We start from the raw sequence: 16,440 nt of genomic DNA, 5'->3' as shown, positions 1-16,440 counted from the left end.
AGCAGGGCACTCCCTTTTTATCTAGTTCCTCACTGTGACTTAATTATCTTTCTATAAAGTGCCACACCTAACTTGTCAATTTCACCTCTGTATTGTTTGGCTTTTAACTGTTTGTATCCCAACTTTAATTGTACTCTACTGTAAATATGAGTTTTCATTTAGTCAAGGCTCTGTTTATTGTTGGTGGTTTTGTAATTAGATAAGCAATAATCAATACTTTACACAAACTCTTTTATTTCCTCAATTTTAAATATGACCCTTGCAGTACACAAAAATAATTTTCAGATGGGTCTGCAGTTTGCGTATGCAATATAAGCCACATAATTAACAAATAATTCATAACGACAACTAAATTTTGCCTATTTTGGAAGCATGAAAGCAAGTTTAGAATTTCAGATTTCTGCTAAATCCATAATTCACTGTGGTCTTTGTAATTCAAGTAATTTATTAACTTAATATCGGTTAGCGGAAAGGGTAATCCAATATTAATGTTGAAGAGGGAGTAAAGGCAGAGACTTTCATATTAAAATAACTCAGATTATAATTGTTATGAAGCTCAATATTATGAAAATGGTTTTGTGGAATATAGAATTGTTTTTATTAGTGTTTTGTGATAGAGGAACTGTACATAGCATTGGGTAAAAATTACTTTTTTCCTCGATCTCTTTGTAAATCTTGTGAACCCCTTCAATCACAGAGCACCGGGGGGAAACGAAATGTTGTTGTTGGATCATCATATAATCACATTAGTGTTTGTCATATTTTGAAAATGGAAAGTATAAGCTCAGTGTGATTATAAGCAGAGGCTACAACTACACTGTCAAATTTCCAATGTCAGGGTATTAAAATTATTTGAAGACCTGTCTGCAATATTGACAGTCTCCAACGGATTCACCAGTTACACTAGAATCGGATGCATTTTTAGTACCCAAACCAAGAAATTCACTTGGAGTGGAGATACTGAACTAGCTGGGGAGAAATGAGAAATAGGAGAAGCAGCATGGCATACCAGATAGAGCATGGGCCTGGAAGGCAGAAGGTCATGGGTTCTAATCCCAGCCCTACCAGTCGTCTGCTGTGTGACCTTGGGCAAGTCACTTCACTTCTCTTCACCTCATTTACGTCAACTGTGAAATGGGGTTTAAACCGTGAGCCCCATGTGGGACTGTGACCAACCCAATTATCTTGTATCTACCCCAATACTTAGACCAGTGCTTGGCACATAGTAAGTGCTTACCAAATATGATGAAAAACAATGACCTTTCAATAGGAACAGGCTTTGACAGAAGCTCGGGCATCAGAGCTCTCCTCAGTGACTCACAACTCACACCACCTCCCACATCTGACTTGGCCCAACATCAGCATCACCCTGCCCCCTTTCCCCACCCCCGCCATGTTCTTACCCCCGACTATTATCTATATTCAGTCTTGCAGGGTTTCATTACAGAGGAACATCGGTTCAAGAACGGCAGTAGCGAAAGACGATCCATTTTGATAGGCCTGACTGAAGGAAACGTTTACTGTGACTTCCCTAGACTTAACCCAGTAAAAGCAACTGAACGCTGACTGTGTGCAAAAGACGGTACTGCGTTCTTAGAAAAGTACAACAAAGCAACCTGTCTACCAACTCTGTTGTATCGCACTCTCTCAAGCGCTTAGACAGTGCTCTGCACACAGAAGCACTCAATAAATGCGATTGATAATGATATTCCCTACCCTGAAGGAGCTCCCTGGCAACCTGGGAAAATGGGACGGGCCAATTAATCCCCAATTCGGATTAGGAATCAGGACTGAAACAACTGTTTGCTAATCATATTTACAGAAGGTGAAACAACTTGCCCTGTCCTACGCTATTCAAAAGTTGGACTCTCAAAGAGAGCTTCATAGGCTCATGGTCTCCCAGGGAAAGGTTACATGGCAGTTTCCGGGGGAACAAATTGGTTTTCTTTAGCGTATTTGTTAAGAGGTAGGGTAGGTACAAGTTAATTAGGTCAGACACTGTCCCTGTCTCACATGGGGCTCACAGTCTAAGTAGGAGGGAGAACAGGTATTTAATCCCCGTTTTACAGTTGAGGAAACAGAGGCACAGAGAGGTTAAGTGACTTGCCCAAGGTTACACAGCAATTGGGAGAGCTGGAATTAGTACCCAGGTCCTCTGATTTCTGGAACCTTACTCTTTCCATAGGCCACGCTGCTTCTCATTGCATTCAGCTTGACTTCATCTCTCACCTCTATTCCATGGAAAAATTTCAAAAATACTCTGATGGTATAAACTTCCTCCAACCATTTGTATTGGGGTATAGCTAAAATGTCAGCTACTCAAGCTTTCCATTTGGTTAAGTGCCGGATGACAACTTTTCCAGGGTACTTTATAATGCAAAGCATGGATGCACAATAAATCCTGTTGTTGACTGACAGTGCCGATGGCTCATTTCCTAAAACAAAACAATCTTTTTAGCCTTTTAACTCAAAACCAAGGAAGGAGCACTTGAATGCTGTCTTCTCCTATACCTGACGTAATATAGCGAGTAAACTAAAATGTTTTTCACAGATTTATCCCTGAAGTCTTACTTGCTTCTGCATGACTGGAGAACACAGTATGTAGGTTTCTATTATTTAAGCCTCAGAATCCTTAGGGCTCAATAAATATTAATTAGACATCCATGAGCATTCCTCTTTAGATGGTGGAAACTGAAGCAGTTGAGACTGCCTGTGGTCTTTGAAGGGCACGGAGTCTAAAATATTGCCCGTGCTCCATTGTCTCACAGTTGGGCTATTCTGTAGATATGGTTGATGAACTGTTGAATGAAATAATTATAATTTGTGCTTCTGAAATTTCCAATTTGCATTAATCTCAGAATTATGCTGCCTCTATATGTCCTTTTTTCCTCACTGGATGTTGTCCTCAATTTTTATTCTTCCAGGATGTCACTGCTATCCTTAGATGCTTCCTAGAAGTAACACTTCAGTTTGATCTTTTTTCACCTCCAGAAATCTGTGAAATGAACTCCAGTGTCATCTGATGTGTTTTTTTAAAAAGAAAAGTTTGCATATCAATATTTGGGCCATGTAAATTACTAATCTGAAAGTATTAAAGTGATCACTGTGAGCCGCAGGTGGCCTAGAGACTATCTTACCTGATTAACTTGAATTGTCTCCACCACTTAAATATAGTGCTTAATACATAGTAAGCACTTAACAAATATGATAATAATGATAATAACACTAATAATAACTAGTTTAATTTTCTCTTCATCTTCAAGATGCTTTACCATTTGTTGCGTGGTGATTTCCTGCAGTGAACCATACATTATTCAATCTGTATGTGAGCAGAATGGAAACAAATCGGTTCAACATTTCAAATACAATTAAGAACATTTTTTCTAAAGCATTTTACTAGAAATGATAGCATCCTGTTGCTCAGAACCATCCTTTGAACTCTATAACCAGTGTCCATAAGCTAAGGCAGAAAGTACATTAAACTTCAGGTAATTTTCCCTGAAATAACATTGTCTTGAAAATAGGAATGTAACCTCATTTAGCTGTGATTGTGTGCAACAGTTGAATAGAATATGTCCAATTAATGCTGCAGTTTAGATTTTCCAGTGACAAAGATGCCTCTTACTTCATTAGTGTGGTTAAATGATTATACACCTATTTTCCTCAAAGTCAACCAGTCAACCAATAATATTTATTAGCCGCCTAGTGTGGGCAAAGCCCTATACTACACAGCTGATTGAGTACCTAAGCACCTGTGAGAGCATTTTCTTCTTATTATTTGATCTGCCTCCAGAAACATATACTCTTTGTGTTGCCTAAAACACAAAGAACTCTATAAAATGTCCTTATTTTCAGTACGATGAAAAAACAACATTGCAATGAAATAGAATTCTATAAGAATTAGTACAAAGAGAAATAATACTTCCAGGGGAGACATAAAATGCACTAAACTCATACAAAAGCAATGAGGCAAAGGATGCCTATTTCAAGAGTCTGTTTTATCCTAACATTTTGTGACAGGTTGACATGCTTACCTCCCTTAGGCTGCCATTTTCCTCAGCATGTTTCTGTAGTTGCAGAGAGAGAAATAAAACAACAGTAAGACGAAATGTACATCATAAAGGCAGCAGTAGTTATAATGAGTGTTGCGACCATCACATGACAGACAGAACCTTATATGGCTGGCATACCCAATATGGTACATACATCTTCACATCCAGCACCGTATAATAGAATTTAAGCCAATTATCTAGGCTACTTAGAACCAAGATGAATATAGACAATGAAGAGTTTGGAAATCTGAACAAAATGCAAGTCGGATTGCTGGAACAGACAGTTTGCCAATTTTATTAGATTATTCAAACATTTGAAAAACAATTATGAGTTAGTCAACATTCTTGTAACTGGGTCAACTTGGATCCATCAGTCAATGGTATTTATCGAGCGTTTAATAATAATGTTGTATTTGTTAAGCGCTATGTGCCGAGCACTGTTCTAAGCGCGGGGGTAGATACAGGGTCATCAGGTTGTCCCACGTGAGGCTCACAGTTAATCCCTATTTTACAGATGAGGTCACTGAGGCACCGAGAAGTGAAGTGACTTGCCCACAGTCATACAGCTGACAAGTGGCAGAGCCGGCATTCGAACTCATGACCTCTGACTCCCAAGCCCAGGCTCTTTCCACTGAGCCACGCTGCTTCTACTCTGTACACATCACTGAATTAAGCTACTCTGTACACATCACTGAATTAAGCACTTGAGAGGGTACAATAAAGAGCGACGTTGACCCTGCCTTCTAGGAGCTTTTTCTTTCATCTGTATGACAGAGCACCAACCTCCAAAGCCTATTTTAAAAGCACATCTCCTCCAAGAGGCCTTCCCTGACTAAGCCCTCATTTCCCCTACTCCCTCTCCCTTCCGCGTCGCCTGTGCATTTGGATCTGTACCCTTTAGCATTTGATATTTACGTCGTCTTCCGCCCCACAGCTGTTATGTGCATATCTGTAAGGTGTTTGTCTTAATGTCTGCCTCCTCTGCTATAATAATGTTGGTATTAAGCGCTTACTACATGCAGAGCACTGTTCTAAGCGCTGGGGTAGACACAGGGGAATCAGGTTGTCCCACGTGAGGTTCACAGTCTTCATCCCCATTTTACAGATGAGGGAACTGAGGCACAGAGAAGTAAAGTGACTTGCCCACAGTCACACAGCTGACAAGTGGCAGAGCGGGATTCGAACCCATGACCTCTGACTCCCAAGCCCGGGCTCTTTCCACTGAGCCACACTGCTTCTCTACAGTAATATAGGATTATGACCAGTGCTAATGCTGTTTACATTTAGGTTTATGCTAAGCTTGCATTGCTTAGCCAGGGTCCAGGACATGGATGTGCAAATAACTAGACTGTGAGTCCGTTGTGGACAGGGATTGTCTCTCTTTGGTGCTGAATTGTACTTTCCAAGTGCTCAGTACAGTGCTCAATAAATACAGTTGAACAAATGAATAGCTAGAAGAAATCAACAGGGTTAAAGCTTGGTCTGTGACAGGGAAGGTCAGCATCCTCTTGCCCCGTTTTTTCCTGGAACATTCTGCTCTGCCCACCTTTCTTGCCCATAGGTTTGCCTGGCAGAATAGCTGATGTGCTGATCAGATATTGGATTGCAACTGACATTGGATTGATTGGTGGAAACTTTGGGCCCATCAAACTCACTAGACTCAACTCCTTGTGGGAAATCAGTCAGTCAACGGTATTTATTGACTGCTTTCTGCATGTACAGTGCTGTATTAACCCCCTGGCAGAGTACAATATAATAGAGTAGGTGTGCAGAATCTCTGCTGACAAGGAGTTTACAGTCTAGAGCGGAGAAGGATGTTAAAATAAATGTCGGCTGCATCTGTACATGGGTCTTGTGGGGCTGGGGGAGGAGTGGTTATCAGAGTGCTTAAGAGGCGGCAACGCAGACCGGAGAGTTTAAACAGTGAAGTGAGAAGCAGAGTGATCCAGTTTGTAGAGCACGGGCCTGAGAGCGAGAGGACCTGGGTTCTGATCCCAGCTCTACCACTCGTCTGCTGGATGGCAGTGGGCGAATCATTTAACTTCTCTGTGCCTCAGTCACCTCATCTGTAAAATGGGGATTTACTGTGAGGCCCATGTGGGTCAGGGGCTGTGTCGAATCTGATTAGCTTGTATCTACCTCAGCGCTTAGTACAGTATCCAGCACAAGTCATCGCTTAGTAAATACCTTTAAAAAAAAGTGCGGGCTTAAAGTTGAGTGATTTAAAGTTGATGGTAAGGTATTCCTGTTTGACACGGTGGTAGATGGGCAGCCATTGGTGATTTCTGAGGAGAAGGAGATGTGGACTGAGCACTTTTTTTTTTCAAAAATGATCTGAGTGAGGAAATGAAGTAAGGACTGGAGTTGGGAGAAGCACGAAGCAGGATGGTCAGCAAGTCAGCTGATTCACTAGAGAAGTAGCCTGGCTTAGCGGAAAGAGCCCAGGCTGGGGAGTCAAAGGTGGTGAGTTCTAATGCTGGCTCCTCCTCTTATCAGCTGTGTGACTTTGGGCAAGTCAGTTAACTTCTCTGGTCTTCAGTTGCCACATCTGTAAAATGGGCATTAAGGCTGTGATCCCCACGTGGGGCAACTTGTTTACCTGATATCTACCCTAGCGCTTAGAACAGTGCTTGGCACATAGTAAGCACTTAAATATCATCATTGTTACTCTTAGTCAAGGCAAGATATGATGTCTATTGACTTGAATGTGTTCCCCTCTCCCAAGTGAGAGGAGGATGCGCAGAGGAAGCACTCAGTAAATACCACTGATTGTTCTGCACGCATCAAGTGCTCAGTGAATGTCATTGATTGATTGATGGGACCTGCAGAAATGAGGGACCCATTGGTGGAAATCTGTGATTTTCTTTCACTCTGGCTATACCCTGAATATCAGAGGAGCAAATAGGCAATCTACTGCTCACATATGGGGAAGGAGAATATATCTATTCTATCCCCCGATGGCTGTCTTTTCTCTAGCTAAATAAAGTGAAGTACTTCACTCATTCACTTTTTCTGTCTACAAAGACTTAGCAGTACAATGATTTAAATTAACATCTTTCAGATTCCATATCTTTATTTTGCCCTTGACCCCAGGCGATACAATCACTTTTACAATAAATTAATAGTCTTCAATATTAATTTATTCATTCATTCAATAGTATTTACTGAGCACTTACTATGTGCAGATCACTGTACTAAGCGCTTGGAATGTACAATTCGGCAACAGAGACAATCCCTGCCCATTGACGGGCTTACAGTCTAATATATTACAGTCATATTATTTCGAAGGCAACGGAGCATACTGTCATCTGTCTATTCTGTTACAGTGGCAAGTCAGTAAATTTATCTGTGCCTCAGTTCCCTCCTCTGTAAAATGGGGATTATGTAAAATGTTTTCCTTTCTCCTTAGTCGGTGAGCTCCCTGTAGGGCAGGGAATGTGGTGTCTGATCTAATTAATTTGTATCTTTGTAAAGTGCTTGCATCGTGAGCCCCATGTGGGACTCTACCCCAGTGCTTATAACAGTGCTTAGCACAGTAAGCGCTTAACAAATACCATCATTATAATTAACAAATACAACGATATACCGCTTCTACTACTAATAGTAATAATACAGTACTTTCTCTTAAAAATTCAAATATGAATTGATTTGAATATTCTTTTCAATTACACCCTCAGCAAAACTGCTCTGGGACTCAGATAAAAACACTACAATAAAGACAAAATAAAAATCATCAGTGATTATAATTGTACCAGAAGAAGGATAAAAATTGTGCTTCAAAGTCCCTAGGATTCCATGTTGGAAAAAAATTGATCTTATTTAGTGGGTCAAAATACTGCTAAAATAAGCAGACAGGGTGTTCAGAGTGCCTTGGGTTTTGACCTGTGGTTCGATTTCAGGTTAAAAATGCCTTTAATGGAAAGTCAATTACCTAAATGTTGTTTGTCTGATCCCGGGCTAGTTTGTGTAATTGAATCCGAATTAGCCAAATTCAACTTGGTCTAATAATTCAAATGCTTCATTAAAAATGCAAACCTCAGTCTAGATTGGTAAAATGATATCCAATGTTGTAGGGCAGTGTGAGGTTCCAACTGAAGATGCCAGTTAATGTTGGCCAGTTGGGAGCTTTGCATAATTACATAAAGGGGTCTAAAGGAAAATCCCCCTGGGCCCCCTGGGAAACTATCGGAGGCGGTTTATATAGCTAAAAGCTTTTGCTGATCAAATTGAGATTAAACCGGTATTGTGGTAGATGGAAAGGACTGTTTGCTAATCACCTTAGTGAAGATCAATTGGGACATTGCAGGGAGAACATATTCAGATTACCATAGAGGCCTGCAGACACCTGTGGGAGATGGTGAGTTCCACATGAGACAAAGACTGTGTCCAGACCGATTTGCTCCTATCCACCCCAGCGCTTAGTACAGTGCCTGGCACCTAATAAGAACATAAACATCACAGTTATTATTATTATTAGAGGGAGCACCTTGATAGAGAAAGTAGAAACAAATTAGATTAGAAAAGAATGTATGCAAATATTCTGGGAAGATGCACCCTCACCTGAAAAACCAAATGGTATTAACTTCTCCCCAAGGGATGAATTCATCAGCCAAACTTGTTCTTTTATGGGGCTTTTCCATTACGCCAAACTGGTAGAGCTTTCCACTTGGTAAGATGATAGGTTATAGTCTTCACAGTACACCAATTCTCCCTGTTGGGAGCGTTAAATTTTTAGCAAATTTTGCACTGTAGTATTGACTAATTCAGCATGTGCATCACTCAGTCTATCAATCTTATTCATGGAGGGCTTACTATTTGCAGAGCAGTGTACTAAACACTGGGAGAGAACAGTGTAACAGAGTTGTTCAAGTTCACCGCCAAGAGAGAGCTTCCAGTCTAGAGGGGAAGAGAGGTATTAACATAAAAAACTACAGTTATGTACATTAGTGCTGTGGGACAGAGGAAGGAGTGTTTAAAGACCATTTATTTGCCCACCACATCAAGATGAAAACAAGCAGGCTCTTATCCCTGGACTAGAGGTAGCATGTATGAATGGAGAGAGCATGCGATGAGTCACGGAATCTGGGTCCTCATCCCAGCTCCACCACCTGCTGCTGTGTGACCTCCGGCAAGTGACTAAATCTCTCTGCACCAGTTTGCTCCTCTGAAAAATGGGAATGAAATACCTGTTGTTTCCTCCCTCTTCAACTTTGAGCTTCACGCGGGGCAGGGACTGTGTCCATTCTAGTTAGGTTGCATCAATCCCATCACTCGTCACCTAGCGTTCATTAAATACTACCACCAGCTTCATCCTAATCATCCTCCCCACCAGACTAACGTTCGTTAATTTTCTGATTCTGCCAAAATGCCTTGTGAAAGCACTGAGAATGGCAGAACTGGATGTGTTTTTGAATTTGTGTAGTATTTACTTTTTCAGCTATCTCATTTTATCCTCACAACATCACCCTATGCTGGGAGAGGCAGGTTGGCTTTTCTTCATTGTACAGATAAGGAAACTGAAGTCTACAGAGGTTAGATAACCTGTCTGGCTAGCGTGACTCCTAAAGCTCAAACTCTTTATACTAGACCATAAAAATCAGCTTTCTATTCCATTTCATTTCTCGAAGAGCTTTTCTAAACATTCATCTGGAATACAGTAATAAGAGTGACAAGAAAAGACCTGAAGAAAAGTAGGCTGAAATACAGGCTCGATGATTGGGTGTCATTGTGTGCTCATTCAAAATACTTAATTTTTAGGATTTTTTAGGTTAGAGATTATGTTATTTATTTTAAGGCTGTTCTGTCTGAGTCTAATTTCCTTTTCCCACTGTATAATTACCAATTCTTCTATGAATTACATTGCGTGTTAAATTGTTGATTACTTTTTTTCAGAGAGATTAAAATTCTTAGCACATTGGTCTCTCTACATCTTTCATGGTCTTTTAGTTGCAATTGCTCATCAGATTAATGCTGTTTAATATTGCAGAGTTATTGCAGACACAAGAAAATGCTTCACATGCTAAGTGAGCATGATAAAAATACACAAGAGTATGTTGAAAAGGGTAGTTGCAAAATGTTTGGAGACCCAGCAAGGGCTAGGCAAACCATCCAATTGTACTCCCACAAGTAAGAAATGAGAAATTTTTAGGGCCATTGAGCACCATGCATTTGAAGTGCTCAGTAGCCCAGAAAATTTCTCATTTAGATCGGAAAGACTGTGTCTCATTCTGAATCTTGAAGTGAAGGGAAAATTCTGCCTCTGTTTGATCTGAACCCCTGTCGACTGGTACCCTGCTATCCTCCATACTGTGTTATTTTCCTCCAAACTCCTGTTTATGGAAATGAATTGCAGTCGTGTTCACCTTCTGGTCTCAGGCTTGGAGTCTGTGAGCATAACGTATGATGGACCTGCCTTTGCGGGAGGGTTAGTACAAGTGAAAAAGAAATGATCATCATCACTGGTATTTAGTGAGCACTTACTGTGTCCAGAGCACTGTACTAAGCCCTTGGGGGAATAGAGTGCAGCAGAGATGGTGGAACGTGTTCCCTGCCCACAGTGAGTTTAGCCATTATTTGGGATTTTTGACTACTTGAACTGTTGCCACGGGTCATATTTTCCCTTTTCCAACTAAAAAACAACAACAACAACAAAAATTTGCTAAGTTTTCGTCTTTTTTCTTTTGTTCAGGATTTTGTTTGTTTCGGTTTCCCTTTTTGCAAACATGATTCTGTAACCTGTAATCTTTTTATGCAGTGATTCTCTCTAGCTTGTTCTTTGTGGTACAGATTTTCAGTGTGTTATAGATCATAACGCATGTTTTCCAGTGGTGTTTTAACTATTTAACAGAAGGGGTTACCAAGATAGTTTAGCTTGCATAGCTAATCTTGGCCACAAAGCACGACGGTTTATCCTTAGGGCTTTTAATCCAGTGAACAAATTCAGTCAGGTTTCCAGTCCTGACTCAGGAAGATATCTTCAAAATAAATAAAGAATAACTGGTAGGTGCTTAAGTGCAGAGATAATAGAGTCATTCGGAACTGCAATGAGGAGATTAATCTTCAAGAACTGGAGCTTCTGCCTCTAAGTCCTCTGATAACCAGAGGACTCGTGTAGCAGATGGGATTGTGCTAAACTCGGGTCTGTGTAGAGAAAACCTAATGGAAAGTTGAAAAAAATTCAGATTCCCACCTGCTCTGAAAGAGAGCTAATGTGACCTGACTTGATAGTCAGCCAGCCCAAGGGACACTGGCAACTAATGCTCTCTGTGGCCATTTAATTGTGTAAGAATGGAAATATTGGGTTAGGGATCAAATACTGGGGGTTAATTCCCCACAGTTGCCTCCTGATCAACTGCACAGTTAACCTTGGCAGAGAGTTGCCGTCTCTTGGTTCAGGCTAGGGTATCTCTGTCGGTCAAATTGGTATGCTAATCATGGGGCTTCGTCAGAGGATGTGGGTTCTAATCCCGGCTCCACCAGTTGTCGGCTGTGTGACCTTGGCAAGCCACTTAACTTCTCTGTGCCTCAATTACCTCATCTGTAAAATGAGGATTAAGACTGTGAACCCCGTGTGGGAGAACCTGATTACCTTGTTTCTACCCAGTGCTTAAAACAGTACTTGGCACATAGTAAGCATTTAACAAATACTATAATAATTATTATTATTACTAAAAAAGGTGGTCAGTCAATTTTCTAGTTTTTAGGACCCATGGTATATGGTTGCCAGTGCTGCAGTTTTGGGTTTTCTTTTTTTTTTTTTCTGATCGGTTCATTGAGAGCTAAGTGAAAGCTCTTTACAGGCAGGGAACGTGCCGGCTATTTCTGATGTATTGTACTCTCCCAGGCACTTAGTACAGTGCTCTGCACAAAGGAAGAGCCCAATAAATATCGTTAATTGATTAAGTGGGTACTTTGTCTTGTGCACATTCAGAAAAAAATAACCAAAAAAGCTCCTTCCAAAGAAGATCTCTACAAAAGCCATGTTTGGTACATGTGGATGCTTCTTATGTCTAACTTGTTACACAAACGCTCCATATATTTACTCAGCATGAAAATAAAGGTCAAGTTGGCTTTGTTCATGTGCTTTGGATATTTCGTAGGCAATGGAGTTTTTAAAGGTCGATTGTATGTCACCCTTGTGCATTCACTCTAATCTGATCAGGTCCACTCTCTTGGGGAATCCACCTTATGCTTAACTTGAGGGCAAAACCAGAAGAATCCTGTGGAAGGATGTTGGGAGATCTCAGTGTGCACAGTCAATCGATAGAATTTATTGAGCTCTTACTCTGTGAAGAGCACTGTAATTAGTGCCCAGGAGAGTGCTATAGAATTATTAGGCTTGATCCCTGCCCCTTAAAGAGGCTGCAGTCTTGCAGGGGAGACTGACAGGGGAAACAATAGACTTTTAAGATACGGCTTAAGTGCAATGGGTGGGAGCGAAGTGCCAAAATGGCAGGCTGTGCAGAAATAAATTGGGGAGATTAGGTTAATCAGGGGAAGCTTCCTGGAGAAGTTACGATTTCAGAATGGCCTTGAAGGTAGGCAGAGCAGTGATCTGCAGGCTATAAATGGGGAAAGAGCTTCAAGAAGAAGGGATGGTGTGAGCTAAAGGCTGCAGCAAAAGAGAAGAAAATAAGGCGTAGTGTATAGGATGGATTAAGAGAAGCGAAGCATACAAACTGGGGCATAATGGTAGAAGAGCAAGAATACCTCAGGGATGGACCTGACCAAGAGTCTGAAGCTGATGATAATGATAATAATAATTTTGGTATTTAAGCGCTTACTATGTGACAGGCACTGTATTAAGCATTGGGGTGGATACAAGCAAACCGGGCTGGACCCAATCCCTATTTCATATGGGGCTCACATTCTCAATGCCCTAAGGTAACTGAGGCACAGAGAAGTGAAATGACTTGTCCAAGGTCACATAGCAGACATGTGGAGAGCTGTGACTAGAGCCCATGACCTTCTGACTCCCAGGCCCATACTTTATCCACTACTTAACGTAGCTTCTTGTCAAAGGAGGTTCTGCTTGGTACCGAAAGGGATGGCAACCTTGGAGATCGGTGTTGAGTCAGAGGACAGGCACAGAATGGTGTTTTATGAAATGATCCGGGCAGCCAAGTGAATCAATCAACAGTACTTATTGAGCACTTACTATGTGCTGAGCACCGAACTGACTGGCAGAGAACAATACAAGAGTTGGTAGAAATGTTCTCTGCCCATAAATTCGTAGTCTAGAGGAATTATAGACTCTAGGATTATGGCTGGAAGCAGGCAGCTCTATGAGGAGGCTGATAGATACACTGGTCGAGTCAGGATTCCAACACAGTGGTGGCACCTTGGATGGAGAGGAAGAGGTGGAATCTGGAGATGTTTTGGCTCAACATCCATTTGCTGATAAAATATGGATAGTTTCTTAGATCGGAAACCCACCATCTCACAAACGAGGCAATCAGTCAGTATGATCCCAATTACCCTTCACCAACAGTGCTTGGCACTTAGTAAGCTTAACAAATACCATTATCATTATTATTATTATTATTATCAGTTGATGGGTCAATGAAGAGCTCTCTCCTCTCTGGACTGTAAACTCCTCCAGGTCAGGGAACACATCTACCAAATCTGTTATATTGTCTTCTCCCAAGCACTTAGTACAGTCTCTGCACACAGTAAGGGCTCAGTAAATACAGTTGATTTCTTTCCAGGTGTTAGGACCCAGTTAGGCGATCCATACTTTACGGATTGGCCCTTAGGTATTTCCAGGCAAGAGAGTCAGAAGGAGTCAGGAGGATCTGGGTTCTAATCCCAGCTTGACCATTTGTCTGCTGTCACTCAGTCGTATTTACTGAGTACTTATTGTGTGCAGAGCACTGACCTAAATGCTTAGGAGAGTACAATATAGAAATAGACACATTCCCTGCCCATAATGAGCTCAGAATCTTGTCTGCTGTGTGATCTTGGGCAATAATAATAATGTTGGTATTTGTTAAGCGCTTACTATGTGCTGAGCACTGTGCTAAGCGCTGGGGTAGACACAGGGGAATCAGGTTGTCCCACGTGGGGCTCACAGTCTTAATCCCCATTTTACAGATGAGGGAACTGAGGCACAGAGAAGTTAAGTGACTCGCCCACAGTCACACAGCTGACAAGTGGCAGAGCTGGGATTCGAACTCATGAGCCCTGACTCCAAAGCCCGTGCTCTTTCCAATGAGCCACGCTGCTTCTCTAAGTCACTTCACTTCTCTGGGCTTTAGTTCCCTCATCTGTAAAATGGGGATGGAGACTGGGAGTAGGTACTGTGTCCAACCCGATTAACTTGTGTCCACCCCAGCACTTAGTACAGTGCCTGGCACATAGTAAACACTTAACAAATACCAGTTATTATTATTATTATTATCATCATTATTATTGGGGGAGATGGACATTAATAGAAATGAATAAATCGCAGATATGTGCTGTGGGGCCAGGATTGGGGATGAATAGGTGGATAGAGCATGGGCCTGGGAATCAGGAGGACCTAGATTCTAATCCCAAGTCTGACACTTTTGTGCTGTGTGTCCTTGGGCAAGTCACTTGACTTCTCTATGCCTCAGGTACCTCAGCTGTAAAATGGGGATTAAGATTATGAGCCCCATAAGGGGCATGGACAGTATCCAGCCTGGCACATAGTGTTTAACAAATACCATTAAAAAAAAGAATAATAGCCAGAGAAGCAGCTTGGCCTAGAAGGAAGAGCATGGTCCTGAGAGTCAGATGACATGGGTTCTAATCCTGTCTTTGCCACTTGTCTGCTGTGTGACTTTGGGCATGTCACAACTTCTCTGTGCCACAGTTTCTGTTCAAAAGGGAATTAAATCCTACTCCCTTCTACTTTCCTAATTTGGTTGTGATTCTGCTAGAGACAGGAACTGTGTCCAGCCCAAGTAAACATTTATCAAACATTAGAAACAAAACAAAAAAAGAGGAGCTATCTTCCTGGGCTGAATTTATTGCTTTACTTATGCTAAATTAATCTGTGGTATTAATTGAGCACCTACTGTGAGCAGAACCCTGTACTAAACACTTGGGAGAGTATAATATAACTGAATTGGTAAGCATGTTCCCTGCCTATAGCGATCTTAAAATCTAGAGGGTAAGAACATTGTTATTAAAACCACATACATCAGTGAAACTCTCCCAATCTCTTCCCTGGTCTTTCTTTCTAGCATCACATCACTCTAGGCAGTCCCACATAATTCAGATAAATTTATTTTCCTTTCCCTGGGTTTCCCACTCCAATTTTTGAAGCGAAGTCCACTCTGAATGGGGCTTCTCCGTGTTTGACCCGTAACTATCTATCTCAACACTTATGCACTCACACCCTCCAGTTACAAATTTCAACATAGCAATTTATAGATTCTGCTTTTTAAGCACTTCTTATCGGTAAATTTTGATACTTACCTGTCAGGACAAAGACCATGATCACAGTGGTGGTTTTCCCAGGGTGAGGCTTATCCACTGCACTCTCGTGCTAATCCCTGCAATTTCCCCAAAATTCAGGGAACACAACTGCATAATTTGTGGTAGTCGGGGACTCGTGGACAGGAAATGTTTCTACGAACTCTGTTATGTTCTACTCTCCCAAGTGCTTTTTACACTGCTCTACTCACAGTAAGCTCTCAACACATATGATGGATCGACTGATTGATGTGTCTGTGATTTTCCTGTTAGCATGTAAGCGCCTTGTGGGCAGAGATTATGTCTCCTCATTCTGTTATATTGTCCCAAGCATTCAAGACAGTATGCTCTCAATCAATACCATACATTAATTGACCTGATGAAGTTTGTTGACTCCAAGCATTTAACCTGAGATTAATGTTCAAGTCAGTGGATGATTCCACAGCCAGGGCCAACACACCTTCCCCGTAAGAATTTAGTGTAGTCGCTAGGTGACACCAGAAAAAAAACTCGCTGCACCCGCCCCCCCACCCCCGTTCCACCTGAGATTATATTATTGGTCCACTGGATAATGGAAGGGAGAGTATCGGAAAGATTTGTTGTTCTGTTGAAATGTTACTTTCTGTAGCTGTTTCTTTGTAATATTTAATGTCTTTTTTTAAAGAGGGAAAAATCCAAATTACAAACTGGTGCCAGTTAGTGTCCAAGATAAATTATTTATCTGATATTATTCATTTTCTTCTTAAATGGAAAGTAATCTCGTGAATCATGGTGGTCTGTTAGCCAAGGGTCAGCAGCAGTTTATTTTGTGTTTTTCATTTGGGTGGCTGTGTTGTATCCCTGTGGCTTGTGAACTGGAAAAGCTTTTGTCAATATCGCCAAGACTTAATCAACTGAGAATGATGTATATGTTTTATAGAAATGACATGTTTTTTATTGTTGATAAAGA

The 16,440-nt window shown here is 41.2% G+C and overlaps 1 protein-coding gene and 1 pseudogene across 3 annotated transcripts in view; both read left to right on the top strand.

The window, feature by feature from the left end:
* Positions 1 to 16,440, top strand: part of TENM1 (teneurin transmembrane protein 1) — a 717,827-nt gene that overhangs the window by 240,766 nt on the left and 460,621 nt on the right. The gene's annotated exons all lie outside the window — the stretch shown is intronic.
* On the top strand, positions 15,487 to 15,660 carry LOC114812968 (annotated as a pseudogene).

This window comes from Ornithorhynchus anatinus, chromosome 6 (genome assembly GCF_004115215.2).
Source record: "Ornithorhynchus anatinus isolate Pmale09 chromosome 6, mOrnAna1.pri.v4, whole genome shotgun sequence".
NCBI classification, from domain to species: domain Eukaryota; kingdom Metazoa; phylum Chordata; class Mammalia; order Monotremata; family Ornithorhynchidae; genus Ornithorhynchus; species Ornithorhynchus anatinus.
This window is presented reverse-complemented; position numbering and strand designations above follow the sequence as displayed.